This window comes from Nanorana parkeri, unplaced genomic scaffold (genome assembly GCF_000935625.1).
Source record: "Nanorana parkeri isolate BGI_ZX_2015 unplaced genomic scaffold, ASM93562v1 scaffold1346, whole genome shotgun sequence".
NCBI classification, from domain to species: domain Eukaryota; kingdom Metazoa; phylum Chordata; class Amphibia; order Anura; family Dicroglossidae; genus Nanorana; species Nanorana parkeri.
This window is the reverse complement of record NW_017307614.1, coordinates 327,253-349,997: the sequence shown is the minus strand read 5'-3', so window position 1 is coordinate 349,997 and position 22,745 is coordinate 327,253. Positions and strand designations below refer to the sequence as shown.

At 42.8% G+C, this 22,745-nt stretch overlaps 1 protein-coding gene across 1 annotated transcript in view; it reads left to right on the top strand.

Annotated features, from left to right (window-relative positions):
• Positions 1-3,083: 3,083 nt before the first annotated feature.
• GPSM2 (G-protein signaling modulator 2) overlaps positions 3,084-22,745 on the top strand; it is a 50,990-nt gene continuing 31,328 nt past the window's right edge. The window contains exon 1 of the mRNA XM_018569516.1: positions 3,084-3,114. The gene's annotated coding sequence lies outside the window, so the exon portion shown is untranslated. The remainder of the gene's footprint in view (positions 3,115-22,745) is intronic.

Sequence of the window (22,745 nt, the reverse complement as noted above, 5' to 3'; positions counted from 1 at the left end):
AATCTACGGTATTTATTTAGGCTGTTGAGCTTCAAAAGTATAGAGCTGCTAAGATCTGAAAACCTATTGGATTTCTGAACCTATTGGATGATCTGAAACCTATTGGATTTCTTCATATCTGAACACAACAGATATCATTATTTGTTCTGCTGAATCTTGATAATAATGCTTAAAAAATTAAAGCTTTAAGCTAGTCAAAAAAAAGGAAAAAAGTTTCACGTTTTATTTTTATTCCTGACTATAATAAAGGAGAGTAAAAAAAATATATATATTTCCTCTGAGGTTGCTTTGTAATGTATTTGATAGTCATGCATGTTCATGATTAAAAGCGAACTCCGCCTTTGTGACCATGCTTCATTTTACACCCAAATTTAATGTGTAACATGAAACGTGGTCACAGTCCGCAGTCACCCACCTTCAAAGCACCCCTTACCAGAATCACAGGGTTCTTCTCCCCACAGGTTTCTGTCTGGATTTGAGTTTGGCAAGGCTGTTCATGGCTTCGACTGTTCAGTCACGTCATTCATATACAAATTCTGTGAATGAAAAGACTACAAATCCCGTCTGCCAGCACAGAAGAGGGACTTGCAGGTCTCAATGGAGTACAAGTGTGGTGACGTCACATGAATTGATTGCTTCTTCCAGTCCAGAGACCAAAAATACAGAGCAGGCCAGGGAAGAAGAGTCTGCAGAAGCCTGGGCATTGCATCTGTGACTCACTTATAATGGTTGCAATGATTTGTAGGATCAAATGCAAAAAATTAATAAATACACTTTTTGTTCTTTTAATGTTTGTGCATTTATTTATTTTTAAAGGTAGCTTATGCCTTTAAACCTCATGATACATACACATTTACAGCATGTAGCTCATGCATACCAACTACCGTATGTCCAGAGTTATACTTTAACTACTGGTTTAAAAGTAGTCATATTTATGAGAAGTTGGAATATCGTACCAAGTTGTATGTGTATATATATATATATAATATATAAAGCCTTGGTTGCATTCCTACAGCTGGAGGGTATGTATTCTTCAAGACTTCCCTGTTTTCCTATTCACATACTAATGGGTGAGAAGTATACAACACAGTATAGCTGCTTTCATAAAGAAGAACATTTAAATATCTAAGGTGGGACTCGTAGGGTGTGTTGATAAATAGCCCCAGGCACTATGACAGACTTCAAGATAAAACCTGTTACATAGTGAACATCATATGGGCTAGATTTATAACGCTGGGGAAAAATATATGTTTATGTAGTGACCAGTTAGATTCCAGCCATAACTGGGCATATCTTTACATAGTGACCAATTAAATTCCAGCCTTCTTTTGTCTAATGCACTTTATTATATGTAAAAATGCCTGTAGTGGGCTGATATACTAAAGCGGCAGCACAGCAACCTGGAGCAAAAGAAGAATGGAAGCAGATTTGTAAATTATTATTCTCTAGGGATTGTTCACTTTGATCAACTAAACATGTGCAAACAAATATACAATTGCTAAAATTACTTAGATTACTTAAATGGGTATTCAAAATGGACACATGATCACCTTGTTTTGTAACGTTCACTTTTCAATATATGAACATTCACTGAGCTTAAAGTTATATTAAAGCTTCCTTTTTTTCTTTCAATATTTGCTACAAGGAGGCCCCACTTTGTCTAAGACTGTTGTCATTTTTCTTTAAAACTCTTCAATTCCTTGTTTTCAAGTGGGTCCCCACAGCGCTCTTCCCGCCGCCCCCTGCACAGGTGCCTCCATCGGCTCACAGAGGCACCCCTGTGCGCTCGTGCCCACAGTGGCTGTGTGCGTCCATAGTCAGGCCACTCCCCTCCTCTCTGCCTAATAGTTTGATGTTACTGGGCGGTTTTTACCCTAATGCAGAAAATGCATTAGGTAAAAAAAACGCTCAGACCGTAATACTACTTTAATATGTATGTCAATCTCCCTTACCCATCACATGCAATTTTACAGCTAGGCCTCATTCACAAGAGCAGATCATTTTAGCATGTGGATTGGTGTGTGTGTGTGTTGGTGGTGTGTGAGGGAGCGGTGTCCTTTACATTGCAACACAAGATACTGTTTACATTTTTTTTATTTTGACTTTATTGAAATGTCACAAAGTGACAGTTACTCAGGAATTAAATCTTAAAAATGCATTTAAGTACCCTATTAACAAAAATGTGTCTTATTTGTGGATCACGCTGGTGTAGATCCTCAAATCATCTCTGAATTGGCGCTGACACTGTTCCTTCCTTCTGGAGGGTGACCTTTCTTCCTCATGGTCCCTGTATGTTGTAAAGTAGTCACCCCTCCAAGCATGCGCCTGTAATAGACTACAATTGCAATACAAATTAGATTACAGGAGTGAGCTTGGAGCTTTGACTACTTTACAACTCACACAGGGACCATGGAGAGCAAAAGTATAATGGGCTTACGTCTGTTGTAGGAAGGCTCAGCATTTCTAATTGCAGAGATGTAAGCGAGGAGACTGTATCCTACAGTATATGAGAGGAGCTCTCTCTCCTATGTTATGCAGGTGTCATTGTAGTTATATAGTGTTCTATGTATTACTCACTATTGTTATATTACATGATGTCGTGTCAGGGAATGTGTGTTGATATATACAGATGTGCAGACTTCTTTCTACATAAGACATAGAGTACCCTCGGTGACGTCATTGCCCCCTATGAGCCTCTCTCACTATAGCATCATTGTCAGGCCCGCCAAACACAGGCGGCTTCTCGTTCAGCCGTTCCTCACAGCGTGTCGTATCTTCTCCATCAACACAAGCCACACGGACAACCGTCCTCTACCCACCCAGCGCCGCAGTTTCCAGCCTAGCCAACAGCCACGCTAGTTGAACTTGTGTTAGCCAATCACAAGTCACCACACTCTCCATCTGCCTCTGTGACTGGTTCGTCCAAATGTCGCGCCCTCCCCATTCTTCCCCTCTAGCTGGGGCGATAGTTGGAGTTTCAAATGGGAAGGTGGGAGGGGCTGATTACGGGGCGTGGTTGTGAAGTGTGTGTGTGTGTGGGGAGGAGGCGGGGAAGAGAGGGGAGCGGAGGGCACCGGGCCGGCACATACATAGGCACAGAGTTACCGGGAGAAGGTGAGTGAGTGGGTGAGGGGCAGCTCTGGCTTTACATTAGCGCGCTGGGAATGGCTGGTTCCCCGGTGGTTATACAGGGGGTCACTCGGGTTAACTATTGTGGGGGGTGTTGAGCGGGCCGTGTAACCCCTTGTGTGCCCATGTGACTGCTGTGGGGAATGAAGAAAGTTGTGTTTATGAGGAATTCTATGTGTCCTGTTACCGACATTCTGCACTTCTCTGTCACTTTTTTTTATCCCATGGTACATTAGCCGGTGAACCGGAATGCTGGCTGCACGTCTGTGTCTGAATTTCCTGTGCTTTTTTATTTTTTTCATACGTTTTGTGTTTTTCGTTTGAAAAGTTTTCTAGGGGTCCTCCAGCTGTTGTGGAACTACAAGTGCCATGAGGCATTGCAAGATATCCTTTTGAGGCAGGACTCCTAGAGGCAGAGGCATGTTGGGATTTGTAGTTAAAGCACAGCTGGTGGGCCCGTGTTCTGTTGAAATGGCCAACTCGTCGAGATTTCCAACTCGTGACATCCGTTGGAGACTTCTACAATATGGCGCTAGTGCCTGTGCGCCAGCCCTGGCATATATAGAAGCCTCATCGACTTTCCCAATTGCTCTAATCGTGCGGCCTCGCAATCCTCATCGAGTTCTCCAACTGGCTTCTGTGCTTGTGCCTGCGCAGGCACAAGTACGGACGCAAATTGGAGAATGTTATACTGCTCTTGGGGGGCTGCGCAGGCGTACTGACGTGAGTTGCATATCTCGACAAGTTGGGCATCTCGATAGAACACCCCTGGGGTTGGGGGCTTGTTGTGTGCCCTGCTTGCACCTGCGTCACATTGCACGTGCAGGGTATTTTAAGTGCGTTGTGGTAGGGCCTACTGCATCAAATTCACCCTAACGACCGTTCACATCATCGCGTTCTGTGAGCGCGTGGGAAAAACTGCACACTTTGACATTGTTCAAAAATGCCAAATGTTTGCAGTGCCATTACTAGCTAATGGCACCCTGAGCGCTGCCGGGAACACAGTTTTCTTTCAAACGTGCGTGAACCCGCTGGCAGAAATGTGGAATGCATGTTGCAAAATTCGCTACACACACTACTTTCTTACATTTGTTGCGCGTCCAGAAATCCATTGAAATAAATACACACATGCGGGAAACAAATGCCTGTGAATGTGCGTCAGTGGAAAGCACATCAGAGCAATGTTGAGGTGTGAACAGGTACTAAGGGCTTTTTCACATCATATGTGTTCGGGCTGCTTTGGCTGTTTTTTTTCCCCAGTGCAGCCTGAATGTAAGACGAGGCAATATACCTTGTCATGAATGATCTCAGATCACACTGCTGCGTTTCGGGGGTGTGCACCTAAAAAAAAGTACGTCATGCAGTACTTTTTTTAAGCGCACCACTGTAAGACGCAGTACACCTGTGAGCCCATGCAACCTAATGAAGTGTCACTTGTCACATTTCAATAAAGTTCTAAAAAAAAGAAAACAGTCAAATGCAGCTCATTCGCATTGCACACCAGCAGCCGTGGTGTGGTCAACCATTAAAAGAAGTGCATGACTTTTGTTTAGAGGAGGGAAAGTTTAACTGCCTGTCACTTTGTTGTTTGCTGTCCCTGCTGGATGGAATTCTCTTCTTGTCCCTGAAGGTGTAATTGGAAGTCAGTGGAAATCCCTACTTAGTGAGGGGATTGTCCCCCTTTAGACAGTTGTCACCAGAACACTTGTTCCCTTTGGAAGATCTACCCCAACCTCCTGTTCTGGTGACAATTGTAAGAGTTTGGGTTTCTACAGAATCAATGGCCCATGAGGCATTGCAAGACTGGCAGTTACAGACATGACTCCCAGAGGCAGAGGATGTTGGGATTTGTAGTTTAACGCACAGCTGGAGGGCCAGGGTTACCCACCCCTCGCTTAGAGTAGAAGGGCCCCTTCACACAATATGAGGTAACCTGCATTTTTCTGCAACAAAAACATAGACTTTCTTTGTCCGTTACGCAGGTCACCTCTAGGGCACAAAGAAACCAATTGTATTCTATGTTCCCTGTTCACATTGCTTCACACCATTCTGCCGGACCTCGCGCTTAAATGTGTGAATAAAGACAGTTGTTGTAGTCTTCAAACAGATATCCCTTATTAGATACTAAGGCAAACGTAGAAATACCTTGCCGCACTCCTTACCGGGAAGCCCCAAATTAAATAAAGGGGGGTGCTCGCAGTGACCGCTAGTGGCGCTGCCAAACAGTACAAAATAAACGGATGTCACCAGCACACCAATAGTGTGGAGATCCAAAGTGTTTGTTTATTGGAACAACATGTCACCAGAACTAGTGCTTTCGGGGCCACGCAGGGTCCCCTTCATTAGGCTCAGCAATGAACACATAAAACACATGCACATTTTGTATATTAACCCAAAACAAACGCTGTGCTTCCTAGAGAAATTTCTCCTGCGTTTAATGAGGAGTCCTGTGTGAGGGCTTGTTTCCACCAGCCCGCGCGTCTACCGCAATGTCCTGTGCCCTGAACGCAAGGGATCGCATACATAAAGTCTCCTTTGCGTTCTGGGGTGGGAGGGAGTGTGGCAGCGCCATTCAAGTCAATGAAACGCAGGGCATTTTATTACCATGCGTTCCTGTGCGGCTGATCGTACTGTAAGCGGGGGGCGAAGAGAGGGAAGGGGGGAATCCCTGCGGGGGGTGATTGGACCTATTGGGACCAAAAAGGCACAATCATTATCCAAGGAAGGTCCTGTGCTGTGTCTGAGCATTGACTGGTAGTTAGGAACTAACAGAATAACATGGAAGGATGGAATGTGGAGCACTTCCAATCACGCGGGTGTGAACGGGGAAAAACTGTTTGGATATACTGTTTATCCGGTCAGAGACACTAATCACAAGTAACTTCTTGTATGAGTGATTACATGTGAACAGCACGAGACATTGATTTGTGCAAGGTACGAATCTGGCCACACCCGCCACTATTCGGATCCAAGTATGAAAGGCGCTGAAGTTTCTCCGCTGGCAAGAACTAGCTGTTTCCTGCAGGCAGAGAGGCATTTTGCCTGTCTAAATGAGGCCTCATATTTTGGATTTCTCCTCACTCTATGGGGTCTATTTACTATGCTGCCGTAGGCAGCCGAGTGAATAAACGACCCGAAGTGAAGTGAGCCGAATGCTGTTCGGCTATTCACTTCAGGCTGGTACGGCTGATTTCAGCCGTATATCGGCTTGCTTCCTGCGGCATCAGGTCGGCCGAAGATGCTCAGCATGTTCGGCCGACCCGAAGTGCAGAAGGAGTTCGACTCAGCCGATCCAACATCTAGATCGGCTAAGCCGAACCTCCGGCAGGCTACTCGCTGCTGTTCGGGCTATTCTCATAGATGCCGAACAGCAGTGAGTGAATAGCCGAGCATTCGGCTCGGCTATTCTGCTCGGTACTTCAGTGGTACCGAGCAAAATAGAAAAACAGTTAAAAAGTTAAAAATTAAATAGAAAATGATTGGGCGGAGCTAGCAGTGACAGCTAGCTCCGCCCAACTGTTTTCTATTGGCCAGGGCGGTTCTGCTGCTGTCAGACTAAAAAAAAAAAAAAAATCACCATAGGAATGCATAGCTAGATTCCTATTGGCTATTTCACTTTGCAATAGCAAACTAATTATTGCACCCGCCCTCTGCTGCTGTCAATCACTAAAAGGGGACCTGATGGAGAACTTTAGGTCCCCTCTGCTGATTGACAGGAGCAGTGGGTGCAATAGCTGGTTTGCTATTGGCTAGTGCAAATTGAAATAGCCAATAGGAATCTAGCTATGAATCCTATGGTGATTTTTTTTATTCTGACGGCAGCCAACTGATGTCAGAAGAAAAAAACCCAAAACAAACAGAACAGGGAAAGGTTTACTCTGCTCGATCGAACAGAGTAAACCTTTCTGGGAGAAAGTGTTTCTCTCCCGGCGGCCGGGAGCCGCTATCTAAGCGAGAGACTCCCGGAGCGTCCGGGAGAGTAGGGCTGTCTGGAGATCAGTGTCCCTGGTTACCTGGTAATCAGGGATGCTGATCTGTCTGTGCAAGTGGCCGGAGCCAGCCGTGAGATGAGGCTGTCGGCCAGCTTCGGCTTTCACCTCGGCTCAGTCGAGCCGAAGCATATGCCTTCAGCTCGACTGAGCCACTCGGCCGACTTCGGGAGCTGTATGGGCTATAGTGAATAGCCCGTACAGCAGCCCTTCGGTTCTACTGAACCGAAGGGGTCCTGGGGCCGAAGCTACGGCTAGATCCTTCGGCAGCTTCCTGATATGACCCGTATGTCTCGGTGATCGTGGTCACCAGGATAAATAGAGAGGGTGAATGTTCTCAGCATTCACACAGATGGCAATGAAAACAAAGCAGTTCCAATCCTTCAACACTCCAAAAAAAAGTTTTGCCAATTTGCGTGTCATTTACACAGCTTTTGATAGCAATCGTTATCAAACAGATCAATGCAACTTACTTTTCTACATATTGGTGTAATGCTAATATAGTGATCCTTTTTTTGGGGTGGAAGAATCAAAAGCTAGTTGATACTGCTATATTATTTCCATGCGTATGGACATCATTGAACTGTTTTTTGCAGTTATCGTTATTGTCATCATTTTAAATATCTCTTCTGGTCCGGAAAATGGTGTGAACCTGCCCTAAGAACAGATATTTACTGCTTGGTTATCATCTGCTCTAGGCTTTTATTGGCTGCCCACACCACGTAACCTCTGGAAGAGAATGATGATCAGCCAGCCAGCCAGGGGGCTGTGTCTGGACAAATCCCAGGCTTTGACAGTGACCACATGTCCCATGGTGTGGATGTGTTATGGAGCCTGAAGCTACCACCCATTGTTCTAAAATGGTTATATATGTGTATCTGACATGTCTCCAGGTGGAATACATATTCCTATGGATTTATTTCTGGTCTCCGAGGCATAACATTTCATAGACTGGCCAATGAATATGTCTGAGAGTCTGCTGTATTTACTGGAGAAAACAAGCAGTGAAGGGTACCATATGTGTTGTCAATGTATGGCTAATGTGTGTTGCTTGTTTGACATCAAACATGTTGAAGCATGCCACTCCTTTCAGACGTGTCTAGTGCACATATAATGGTAGTAATATCTGCAGGATTTACTGCCATTGAAGATTCTTTTTGAGATTGTTAGGAAGAGTTTATAGGTGGCAACTGATGCATTCTTCCTGCTGTTGCGTAGTAATGGGATACTGTTACATGGATTGTTATAGCGTTGGAGCAACCTTTAAGGTCAGATTCTCATACGTATGCTGTGGTAATGCTCATTAAAACACAATATACTTTAACGCATGGATCTATGTGCATTTGGCCTTCAATAACATTCATTTTGAACTAATCTTAAATCATACACATGTTTTTGGTGCAGCACAATGCACAAATGTGAACATGTTGTGGTATGCTGTATGTAAAAAAGAAAAGTTGCAGGTGCGTTAGAACCTGTGTTGTTGTTGTTGTTGCTGCAGTGCATTGATGAGCCCATTCAAAGTGAATAGGCTGCCCTAACGTGTACGGTAATCTACTGCCACCATTTGTGCATGGCTTCATGAGTACATACGTGGGACATAGTTAATCTATAGACAAGCAATTTAAGTCTGTGCATCACCAAGTATACACTAAGCCCAAAATAAATGTGAAATGATATTTCTCTTTCCATTACCGAGTGGTTCTTGTTTACTAGCGCCATCTTTGCTTCAGCAGCCTTTTTCTCCTTGATCTCTTGTCTTCTCCACTCAATAGAACATTAGTTGTCAAGTTAAAGATTTTAGATGGTAAGATCCCAAACCAGTCTGAGGAAACATTACCAAATGCCAGAGGGTGTGTCGCAGCACTGGGATTTTGTCATTGCTTCCATTCACATTCCCAGCAATTGGTTTGGCTGCTCTGACACTTTTTAACTCTATATTGATTTCAAGCAGTTTGCTTTAGAAAATCCATTGAAGAGAGATTATACACACGGTTTGTACTTTTATCTTTGATCTGGTCTTGTTGAAGTGCTGAGACAAGGTGCTTTGACTGCTAGTTTGTCATCTTGTCGCAGAACATAAGGTGTGCACTTGGCCAGTTTATTATCTAGCTACCCCCATTTCCCAAGCTTTACTGGCTTTAGACCTTTTTCTTTAGACATACAGATTACAGGTTAGAGAGGACTCAACATAGGAGGCCGTAGAGGAGTCACAATTATTTCAGTAGAGGATCGACTTGTGTTATAAGATGCATTTAAACGGTGTACTCGCACACCTGGGCTATGGTTCAACCCTAAAGTTGGGTACATACAAATCAAATTTCAGCCAACTCGTAAGAAATTTGATCAGTGGGTGGCCCTATCCCCCCATAAAAATTGATGATTATATATACTTTTGTCGAAGGGAAATGTTTTAAATTGTTGGGTGTACAGTGCTTGCAGACAATCAGCTGCAAGTACTGTTGGGGTATTCTGACAGTTGTGGGCGCCACTGTCATAATACAAAGGACATAGTGGGAGATTTATGCATCCATTCTGTTAGCGTGGATGGAGGAATCTATCAGGTTCAGAAAACATCTATCATTGTGTGCCCAGCTCTAGTCCAGTTTGTGTGCCTGGACATAGGCTGGTATGGACTCCCTCAATGTGAGTGCAAACTGTGCCTGAGTACTGAAATCTCAATGAGCATGGAAGGGGGATCACTATGGTCTGGTGGCAGGAGAGATGATGCAAGTCTGCCCAGGAATGCTTCCTTGTAGCACATTGTGAGCACACAGCAGCATGGAGTGGGGACAATTGTACTCGTGCATGGTGTGGGTTAACCACGTCCAGTGGAAGTAACTTCATTCTTTTCTGTGGAGGGTGATGGTATACTTGTCTAAAAAAATGCGTGAGAAGCACTGGTCTCATTTCTAAGGTAGCATAGAGACATTCCACTCCGAAGTATTGCAGTCTGTGAAAGCGTGACTTGGTATGTGTCATGGCTGTTAGAAAGCTGGCTCCTGGGAAGTTAGGATAGCGAAAAGAGAAACAAATACCAAAGCGTGAATGTGATGCCTATGAAACTTTTATCACTCGTGACAGACGGACAGCGCTGTAATGTGCTCTTTCATGTAGCTGCAGTCTAATACAGTGCAGACCTTTGTTATTACCATGTCATCATGAAGCCCTATTACCGCACCCTAACCATTGTCATTCTTAATGGTAATGAAATGCAGATTTACTTGGTGCATCCAATCAAACATCTCAATCCTGACAATGAAATCATTGCACATACCTCATCTTTTTATTTCTTTTTTTCTGGGAGGGGAGGGTGCTGCTGCTTTCCTGTAAAATCTCTGGTGTTCCTCAGGAGAAAATCTACCTGATGATCACAATACTACATTGTAGTGAGTTTGTTAAAGAAAAGGCAGCAATGCCACTTCTGGTGTCACTGCTCATGATGTCACCTCACATTGTTGGGGCATGATGTGGGGCAGTGTCCCTGCGTCAACTCCTTTTGGCTGCGCCCTTTTCATAGCTTGCCTCATTACAATTCAAGATGCCACAAAACATGGTGTGGGGGCTTTTTAGTCTTGAAAAAAGGGTATTTTAAGTGCACATGAAATGCTGTTATTGCTAAAGTGAATGTGATCTAGGAAAGAAAAAGGTTCTAGAGGATCAGTACTGAAGAGCTCCGAAGTACTTATATTAGATTAGAGAAACGGGCAGCAGGGTAGGTTTATATGGTGATTTCCAGGAAAAGTTGCTTTAAAGGGAATGAAGTAAAGCAAGAGTATTTTTAAAGGAGAATTATGAGGTGAGTGCTTTTCACTCAGCCTCATAATCTGAGCCGACCTGTGACAATGAAACTGTCACAGGTCGGCTCAGTAGATCGGGAAGTGAGTGAACACATACCGGCGTTCGCTCACTTCTCGATCTTGTCACTGCAGAGAGCTGTGACAGGGGAGGGACTGGATTCTCCCCTCCCCTGTCCGATCCTCCAGCGCTGACTGGCGGGACAGACAGGGGAGGGGGCGGGTACAGCTGGCTCTGCCTCTAGATAGGCAGAGCCAGCTATCACTCACGCAGCTGGGTGTATCCAGACATAATTGTCGGGATCCATTTCAGCTGCGGCGTCTCAGTATATCGCGAGCTGCAGCGTGCGGTATACTGAGCTTTGGGTAACGGGAGGACGCTAGTTTGTGTCCTCCCGTTACCCTACGGAAAACTATGGGGAAAAGTCCTAACCCCATAGTTTTTCCTTTTTGTAACTTTTTTTTTTTTTAAATGTATTTTATTGTTTATCCGATTAACCGATTAATCGAACTTAATAATCGGCTAACTAATCGATTTTGAAAATAATCGTTAGCTGCAGCTCTAGTTGGATTTGGTTAAGAGTCCGAATGACTCATAATCCACCATGTGACCTACATTTACTTTTACATTTTAAGTATTCATTCATCCAGCTAAGTTTCAATCTGTTACACTGTCATTCTATTCATCTGTAATATCAAGAAGTTATACATTGGTCTAGGAATTTTGTATGGGAAGCAGGTGTGTGTGTGTGGTGTGTGTGGTGTGTGTGTGTGTGTGGTGTGTGTGTGTGTGTGTGTGTGTGTGTATAATATATATGGAATTAAGTTCTGCTGCTGGGTGCCGGGGTTCTTGCTATAGTGTGAGTGTGAGTATGCACAGCATCATTGTACATTATGGGAGACAAAATCGTCCCACTTCAGAGCTACAACCGCTGTGTTGTCTCTCGTTGCTGCTGCTGATTTCTTTGCCCACTCTTCTGGGTACCACATCTTTGGAGTAAAAGCTGTAACTGTTATATATGTGTTTGTATACACGTGTGTGCTAGAGGTATGGGACTATCTACATGCAGATGTAGCAACTAGTTCAAGCCCTGAATGTCTTCTTGATTGTTCATCTTGAGCTCCCCAAAATGATACTTGTCCCAGCAGGTGAAGAGGTCTTTGAAATGTCTGCCTTCATTAACCCCTTCATGACTGAGGTTCGACGTACACTGTACGTCGTCAGTCACGAAGGGGTTAAGAAGCATATGTTAGATGCAGGCATATTTTAGATGCGTTTTGAGAATGTTTTACAGATGTGACTTTCTGTTGACTTGTGGACCAAAACAATGGAACAAAAATGCCATACTCACAACTATTTCTAATGCATAGCACATATAACTATCAACTGGCCCAATGAAGGGATCCTGCAAATATAGAACTACGAGAGATGCATCACTGAGTTGCTTTTAAAAATGAATGTAAAGGAAAAACTTTTTTAAATGTAGTTTTTAGGGCTGCAGCTAATGATTATTTTCAAAATCGATTAGGTAGCCGATTATTAAGTTCGATTAATCGGATACAAAAAAAAAGTCTCCTGTGATGGACTACTAGATTGTATTGAGATTGTAGTCCATCACGGGAGCAAGCTTGGCGCGGTGGAAGTAAAAAAAAGGGTGGTGTGAAATATAGTACATTATACAGCGGCGTAATGCAGAATACCAGCAACTTTAGAGGAATACAACAAATCGCAGCAATAGTACATCATAGTATAATGTACTATTGCTGGGATTTGTAGGCCTCAGTAGCTGGCGGTATTCTGCATTGCGCTGTATAATTTATTATGGCTGGGATTTGTAGTCCTCTATAGCTGGTGTTATTCTCCATTGCACTGTATAATGTACTATTGCTAGGATTTGTAGTCCTCTATAGCTTGTGGTATTCTGCATTGCGCTGTATAATGATTATACGGCGCAATGCAGAATACCACTGAACAGTTATTGAGGAACAACACATTCCAGCAATAATTCAATAATCGATTATAATCGATTATGTCGATTAGTTGTTGCAGCCCTAATACATTATACTATTATTACTATTCTGACTTACTTTGAATCCTGGGCCCTTGATTGTTGCCGGGCAGCGGCGAGTCAGGAAGCTCACAGGGGGGAGAGGAGCAGAGGCATGTACTCAGCTTGCGCTGCTTAACCAGCATGGGCGCGGCGTGCGCTGTGGGCAGTGTGGAGCCACGAACAGGAATGTAATTCATAGCCGACTAATCGACGATGGAAACGTTGAAAACGGTTTCCATCGTCGATTTTAATCGACTAAATCGAATAGCTGTTGCAGCTCTAGCAGTTTTGGATAAGGTTGGGAAGGGTTAGACTGCCTGCTAAGTTTGTGTTGCTGTCTCTCTCCACTCTGGGGAGATTTCCCTCTTTGTGTTCTGTTGACCATTGTCGCCAAGATGAAGATTTTAGGAAAATCCAAAATTGTCATCAAAGCAGGTAGCATAGGGAATTCTTCCAATGGGGAAATGTTCAGGCAATTACTAATCTATGACTTTCCCTCATTTTGGGGAGCTTTCCCTCGCTTTCTGTTATTTCTCCAAAACAGGACACATACAGCAAAGTTATTATATGTGTTGTAACTAGAGATGCACCGATATATCGGCCGCCGAAACATATCGGCCGAAAATGGCACTTTTGGCTAAATGCCGAAAGTGCCATTATCCTGACGATAGATCGGCGCATACGTGATTTCTTTCCTCCCCGCTGGGCGCTGCTCTGTGTCCCAGCGGGTAGGAGAGAAAGTGACAGCCGGCCGAGCGATGCGGGACAAGAGCGCTGCGGGATAAGAGCGCTGTGAGCGGCCGGTGTCTCTCCTTCCACACCGCTCGGCCGCTTATCACAGTGCGGCAGAGTGGTGTGGGGGCGGAGACAGCGCTGTCACAGTAGGCTGGGCTCTCCTCTCACACCGCTCACTCAGCCTCCTGTGACAGTGTGTGTCAGAGAGGAGAGCAGGCTACATGCACTCAGCGATCAGTGATCGCTGAGTGTTTGTAGATAATTGAGGTCGGATATGGTATGGATAATATATCCCCTCCTGTTCATTCATAGTTGTTGTTGTTATAGTAATCGTACTATATTCTCAAGTTATCAATGAACAGGAACACTCAGTATAGAGGATTCCTGTTCATTGATAAGAGGGTGCCCCTAAAAGTAAAGTAAAAAATAAAAATATTTATTTAAAATATTTAAAAAGTTTATAAACAATAAATCAAAATAAAGTATTTTAAAAATGTAAAAAAATTAAAATACATTTTCGGTTTCGGCCTGACAATTTTTTCTATTTCGGTTTCGTTTCGGTTTTAAAATTTCTATTTCGGTGCACCTCTAGTTGTAACCCTTCCCTACTCAATCTTGGACAAAAAAAGTTATGGCTATACACAGGGCTTGAATAATTTTAGGGTGTCTCACCAGTCAACATGACCGGACTAATGCCTTGCAGCGCCGCTGACAGGATATGCAATATGCGCAGCGGGCCTCCCCGCCACTTTAGTAATATACGTAGCTTGTCAGCAGCCGGACACAGCGTGCGCTGTCACTCGTCTGGCACCTATGTCCTCTCGTCACAGACAAGATAACAAGTTATTTCTCAAGCCCTGTTTTTTACTACATAATGAAAAAAGTACCGCAAATTTTGGTAAAATTTTTTCCCTACCTTATATTAAAAAACATTTATTCTTGCCCATATTTTTGGTAAAATATAAAAGACGGGGTCACGTCGGGTACAGTAGTAGCTGTGTGGTATTTACCGCACTCACTATAAGGCCCCATTCACACTGAGCGGAAAATCCATCGATATCGCGCATTTTTGCCACGCGATATCGTGAGAAGTCGCCGGCCAATGTTTTTCAATGGAGCTGTCTTATTGTACAGCTCCATGTCGCAAGTCGCGCCTGCAGGACCCTTTTTCCCTGCGGATGACGGTGATCCGCGCTGGAACGTCACGCTATCCCGCCATGTGGAAATCCGCTCGAGGTAAGTGTCGCTTAGTGTTCATGGGGCCTCACTGTTTGACAACTGAACACACGGGGATTAGGAAATCCTGCTGTGTATCAGCTTTTTGCTACATGTTTCAGCAATAGAAACATTTAGCAAAATGTTACTTTGTTGAAACATTGTATCAGTCTTTAGTGAGATCTGATCCTGACATGTTGCAAGATCAGCATTTCAGGATCAGTCACTAAGGTTATTATTGGCTGTTTCTAAAGTTTGGAGCAGCCTATTAATAACCAAATTTAAAAAAAAAACAATTATTAAATTATCAAGCATTCATAGTAAGATCCATTCACAATGACTGCTTGATATTATTAAAATAAAAAACAAGTGTAAAAACATTTTTGATATTTTTTTTAAATGTTGTTTATTTTATTTTTTACACCCAACACTTTGGGTGTATAAAATAAACAACATTTACAAAATAAAAAATGATACTATAAATATAAAATTAAAAAAAACCCTTTACAATAAAAAAATATTCTGCTGAGCTGCATATTTGTTTTTCACCCTAAGGGGTTAGGTTTTTTTTTTATTTAACCCCGTCATGACAGCGATGTTCAAAGTATGTCACTGTCACTAAGTGTGACACTTGCAGGGTTATTCACAAAAGGGTGAAGAGTTTGGAGAAGGCAGGAGAAGTGAACAATCTAGGACAACATAGCTGAACTGGAAAGTGAGCTGAATTGGAGAATTTTTCCAAATCAGCTATTTTGTCCTAGATTGTTCACTTCTCCTGCCTTCTCCAAACTCTTCACCCTTTTGTGAATAACCATGTTAGTGACAGTGACATTGTATGCCAATAACCTAACCACTATTAGCTTTTAGAGAAACTGGGTAAAACCTGTTTTTCTTTAAATTTTGTTTTCCTCATTTTGTTTTATATTTTATTCATACTAAGCAAGGCATTAGGCGCACACATGAAATGAATATATAGCCTTATCTGTCCTCCAAAAAACTATATATAATACGTGTGGGTGCACTTAGTAAAAAGTATATTCCTGCCGTGGAAGAATCACACAGCAAAAATTTGAAAAGTGCGCCAATCATTAATGAACAGAAACTGAAAAAAGCTCAGTCATGAAGGGGTTAAGTACAGATGTTATCATTGCTTATCAACTGCTTTCTCAGATTTTATTCATAGTTTTAAAGTGTCATATGCAGTATTAGAATGCCTTGGTACGATATTGGTGACAGCAAATTGTCCATTTTTGTGCAGCTCCTAAATGTAGGAACTACATAAACAAGGCAAAATAAATACAATTCTAAATGTGATCCTTGGGTGCCTTCAGAAAGCCAGACCTGCCTTGAAAGCATATATACTTTTTAGCGCTGTTCCTGTGTGGCATGTTTGTCATATGTTAACAAGCTTTAGATCCGTCTTGTTAGGCTGGTGCTGTATGGGCTACATGCATCCCTCTTCCTGCTTCTCTGACACTCTGTGGTTTAAGGATAAATATAAAACAAACATGCTTCTGGCTGCTCTCCAGATAATAAGTTACACTTCCTTACATCATTTTGCAGCTGAAATTTTGTAGGAAGTGTTTTCTTTTTCAGAGTTTGTAAAGGAGCCCCCAAACCATGCATGTTATGAACGCACAGAACCAGTATACACGAAAAAGATCAAGATAAAGTTGTATGAAGTTAATAAATAACAAGTTTTTGTTAATTTTTAAATAGGAATTTAGTGAAGCTGAAAATCAAATGAACGTAAAATTGTAAACACTCAAACAATGCTAATAATCTGGAGGTTGGCTTCACACCTGTGCCTTGTGTAACGCCCAGTTCAGTACTTTGTGTGCATTGTTATAAAATGATTGAGGCGTACATTTGATCACAATGCAGCTCAACGTGTGGCATTGTACTACTGCACAGTGTTGAATGAATGTAATTTTAAAGAAGAACGCCAGAAAAAAATGTTCTTACCCCTTGCAGTGGGGCTACCACTGTACTGCAAGGGTTAAGTGCTTGTTTGTGTCTAGGCACAAAAATAACAAAGATATACTCACCTGAGATTCCCGAGTCATTAGCTATCACATCGCTCCTTTCAGCCTCTCCTCCTCCTCCACAGCATTGGAATCGTCCTCAGCGTCTTCATGTCTATACACTGTGTATAAATGTTGATGATTTACAGGACTTAGTCCGCTGCAGAGGAGGTGGAGAGATGCTGGGAGAAGCCAGCTCAGAGCTTTGGGTGAGTATAACTTTTTTTTTTTAAAAACCTGGACACAAACTAGCATTTAACCCTTGCAGTGCGGGGGTTGCCCCACTGCAGGGGTTAATAAAAGAAATCCGGGACTTCCTCTTAAAATTACATTTTAAAAAAAAGAAAAAAAAGGGCTCTGTGATGCGTTGTACCAATGTACTGCAGCACATGTGCAAGACACACACCAGTGTGCTTGTTATGTGCGCTTGCTAGCTTGCTTGCAGTGCACCAACTCACTGTGGGGATGTTGGTTTAGGTCTAGGTTCACACACATGCATTGTGGATTGGCATGTGTTGCATTAGAGCAGCCCCTTCATTTGATTGAACTGTCCTGGGCAAAGAAATCATGCCAAAAAGGTGCATGTACCTTTAAAAAAACATGCAACACACCACAGTACATGGTAATAATTGCAACATGCGTGCATTTGCAAGGTGCATTGGAGTGCACCAACAGTATGTGTTTTTATGTGCTGTGGCAACATGCACAATTTTGCATGCGTTCCTGCATTGCACAGATGTAAACAGGGAATTTTTCTTTTTTATTATTTGAATTTCTTTTTATTTCTTTGCAATGTATTTGTTTTCTCTACTGGCGACTTTAGTGAAACAACATCAGGGTCTTGAATTAGAGGAAGAGATTTAGAATACAAAGTCCTCAATCTCCCTCTGTCTGCAGCACTTACTACAATGAGCTGGAAGTGCTGAGTATACAGCACTTCCTGTTCATTCACAAATCAATAGATGGCAAACATAGCCATTCATATTTTACTTTCTGTTGATCTATGAATAAACACCGGGGTGATCAGCAGGGGATACAGAATGAAGATGTCTGCCTGCTCCCATTGGATAGGATCTGTGTTGGCAGAGCAGCAGTGGTGGTGGGGGTAGGATGGGGGAGGGATTGTCATATTTTGAACTAATGGATGTGATCATTGACTTGTCAGCCGCTGACTATAGCTATTGATTTAATCAGCTCAGCCAGGGGCACTATTCTGATATAAGTTTATGGTCGCTGATATACGTTTTTTTCCTACAGCCAGTTCCTGGCTATTTAGTAAAAGCAATCTGGGTGGCTGCAGTGCTGCCTGATCAATTTTACATGACTCAGGTTGCCATCCACCTCTCCAGACACTCCACCACCCCGGTTCCCGGGCTATCCTGCTCCTCATGGGAACCCAAGGTCCACACAAAAGTCAGGATGGTGAGTGGGAGGACATCAGGGAACATCCATTGTTCCTCTGCAGTGTGTGAACACTGAAGCACTCAGCTCTGAGCATTTCTGGGTTCTGAGCTGTCAAAATCCTGGCTACAAAGCTGGGTAAACGGCTGATCAAGCAGTGCATGTGCTCATTCGACTGCAGCAGAGATATTAGGGTATCTACCCAGTGCCATTGCTTAGGGGGCATAGGGTGGGCAAATCTATGTGTAAACAACAATTGCGCAACACATATTGAGTTTCACCTTGCACGCCAGAATGGGACAGATTATTTTAAATCCATTGTTTGGAATTGATGAGATGTAAAGGTATTTAAAGTGTATTTCCACATTTGCAGTCAAATTTCAGAAAACCCCTCTATGTTTATACTAACATACCTACATTTAAAAAAAAAAAAAAAGGTTTTGTTGCATAAGGCAACATGACTGAATCTAGTTTTTTTCTGAGCACCTTCACAGTGATCTCTCCTTTTTAAGGTGGCCATACAGCTTACGATTATCGTCGTACGATTGTTGTACCCCCCATTATGCTCCGATTATTGCAAGGTTTAATTAGCCGTAATTAAAGAAAAGCACCTGGATGAATTGCAGTAATCAACCGCATGTATTTTCTTTTGCGCATGAGCAGTGTAGATCGTACGATTTTTGACGTACGGAAACGCCACTAACCTTGCAATAATCATACGATCGACCGAAGTTTTCAAACATGCTTGAACGTCCAAAGTCGTACAGTATTTGCGGTTGTACACTGCCCATACACCTTGCGATTATCGGACGAATACACGATTGCATACGATCATCGTACGATAATCGGAAGGTGTTTGGGCACCTTAAAGGTGGCCATACACTTTACAACCATCGCAAGACCTTAGTCTTGCGATGGTTGTAAAGTAATTTAAAAAAACGTACGATCTGCCCATCTTGGACAGGCAGATCGCACTCTCGATCATCGCAAGCCCGCCCCCCTGAGGGGTGGGCTTTTGATGACCGCAATGCTGAATGGGCAGTGTGCGCGTGCGCACACCGGCCCGTTCGGCATTTGTCTCCCGAGCACCGTTCAAATTTTCGGCTGGTTTTTTTAGCGTGCTCCTTAGAAAAAAGACGTGCGACCGTACAGTAGAAACGGTCGCACGTCTTCGGTCACACTGCTCGATTCTCGTACGATCGCGGGATTTCTCGCGATTCTCGTACGAGCAGTGTATGGGCACCTTTAGAAAGACTTGGGACTGAAATTGGAGGATTGTGTTTCTTTCATTAACATTTGAATGCAGATGGTGGGTTGTAATCCTTTAACCCCTCACAGCCCCTCCTAACAAAGAAGGAGAAGCAAGTAGAAAATTTAACCCTTAAGAACCCAAATAACACACCATTGTTTCTCAAAATATGGAATGTGTACTGTTGGAAGTTCAATGGTTCAGAGCTATTCAACTCTGCTGTAGGCGATGGTTGGCAATGCCCAGAATTTCTGTACAGGACGGATGCTAACTGTAACAATGTCCTCCTAGTGATATCATTCTGATTTATGAATATGTTACCATAATTGCCTGCTTCTTGGATTTCTGTTGCTGTTATTAAGGTGGCAGTATTATGATAGGTCACTGGCTTTGTAAGTGGATGTTAAAGTTCAATTAAACTACGCGGCCTGTGCCGTGGGCACGGCGGCCGCAGCGTGTGACGTGTGGCTCAGGCCGCATGTGGAGCCCGGAACAGCCCCGAACAGGCAAATCAATCGATAGCCGACGAATCGACGATAGAAAACGTTGCCAACGTTTTCAATCGTCGATTTTAATCGACTAAATCGATTAACTGTTGCAGCTCTAAAACAGATGGTGCATGGCAAAAGTTTTTCCAGTGGTACACAATCAACTATGGTTTGGCAAACAATGCAATATACCCACACACAATATCTAATCTCTGATTCCAGAGATTACTGTCTACATCCCTGATGCCCAACCTGTGTGTTTGAGGCCACATGCTGCTCTTCTTGTGTGGACCTCGGGGTTCTTGCAGATGGTAGTCAGTGTTTTCCTTCCCTCTGTGCTTACTTAGCGGTAAAGAGGGTTTTCTAGTAGGTAAATGGCTTGGTTCATTTATTTCACACTCTTATGTTTTTCTGTGCTGTCCATCACTTTCTCTTGTTTTATATATTTTTTAGAATTAATCTTGGCACAATGTACAGGCGCTGTAATAGAGTGAACCCTAGTAGTCTCATGCAGTGTTTCTCCAACAACTCATACACTTAGGGGGTGATTTACTAACCTAAACACATGCACGCACTAGGTGCGTGTGATTTTTACACAGCAAAACGTATTTATCAACCAAAAAGTCTCTAAAAGCATATTTCCACTAATGCCATAGATGGAAAAATCATGCACATGATGCATATATAATGCTGCTTCACAGTTTAAACAAAAATGGTTAGCTCATGCATTTACATTCCTGCATTCATCAACGCAAGCAACACAATGTAGAGCTAATTTACATAACATCACCTTGCAATTCATGCTTGGCTTTGCACAACACACCTGCTGGGTGTGTACACACTACAAAGGTGTCTAGATTCCACCAATAGATCATGCTGGGAGGGAACACACTACAGAGGTGTATACTTGTTTGTGGCGTGTTTATAAAGTTAGTAAATCAACCCCTTAGTCTCTGACCATATCTTGGATCTTGACCATCTCTTGGAGCGTGTCAGAAGTCTCTTGACCATCTCTTGGAGCGTGTCAGAAGTCTCTTGACCATCTCTTGGAGCGTGTCAGAAGTCTCTTCATCATCTCTTGGAGCGTGTCAGAAGTCTCTTCATCATCTCTTGGAGCGTGTCAGAAGTCTCTTGACCATCTCTTGGAGCGTGTCAGAAGTCTTTGAACTTTTTTTTTTAGCATTGCATTCTGTGAGAATGATGTGTGGCCCTTTGGTGATGTCAGGGGCTGCACTTGAAGCCCCCGGTATGAAAGCTGAACACCAGTGATCTAAATAATTCAACAAAGTCATGCACATATACATCTGATCTTTGGCAACTTTCTTTCCTTTTCCTCTCCTTTTAGCATGAAAATGTTGACTAATGTTGATAGAGAGCAGTACTCAGACAATATGGTCTACAATCTAAATTGTTATTTTGTAGTTGTTGCTCATTTCTTAAGGTGCCCATACACCTATCGATTCTCACTCGGAAATCATCCACAAATGGTCTTTTGAACGATAATCGATCAGTTGATGGGACAACAACGATTTTAATTACTGTGCTCCTGGCTGAATTTCCTTGATTGGTCAGGCTGGAAAATGTTTTTTGAATCCTATGAAAATCTGTAGATTTCACAAAATTTGGTTTGTTTGTATTGCTAATGAACCAATTATCTAAATCAACATTGGGCTATGCATGATGGGCTATTTGAGCTAGAATCGAAAATCTATAAGTGTATGGCCAGCTTTCGTGTCTTTATATTTAAAGCTGAACTTTAGGCACAAAAATATAATTTAAATATGTTCCTTAAAAGGACACAAAGAATATAAATCCACTTTGTGTGCACCAAACCCCAGATATTGTCTTGTAAAAGTAGAAGTGACATCATCATAGCCTGTGCAGAAAACAGAGCTGTGGGAGAGACCAAGCAGGCTCCACCCACTACAGGCTGCCTGCAGAAAACACAGGCGGAGGGATAGGAAGAGCTGTCACCCTGCACAGGGAGAGAGAGCAGCAGCTCTAGTCGAGATGGCGGTCTGATCACAGTTTGATTCAGTTCGCGACCAATTCCAGAATCGTGGAACAAATTAAGTTTGTGAACCGAGGTACCACTGTATATTAAACATTGGGATATACAGTAGTTTCTCTTTTTTCACACAGCTCAGTGGTCTATAAACCTGTTCCATGATTGTGTCTTTTCACTCGGTTAGAAGGGACGTTAATTGTAATGGTTCAGAAAACTGTGATGGGAAAGGCATGTATTTGTCACTGTGCTGTCTCATTAGTTCTAAAAGAATGAATGAAGCACAGGGGAGAGTTGACCAGTTCACCATCTGCATTCAATCTGTCTGAGCCAATTAGGGCTGAATGTCTGCATATAGCTTGTGGCATATTGCAGAAATGAAAGTGAACATTTTACAGGTCCAATCACAGAGCTTTTAGAAGTTTTTTTTTTTCTTTACTCGCCTTATATTTAGGATTTTCACGTATGTAATGATACGAGTTTGACAGATTATATTCAAATAATAATAGTGGATAGTGATGCTAAATGATAGTGTCAGTTAACATGTGGTGGCCAGAGCAGACAGCCTGGAAGGAGATTAGCCGAGATTACCCATGTTTTTAATCTTAGCCCAGTTCCCAGTGGCAAAGCATATTTTCAAAATCATTCCTACTTTTACCTTG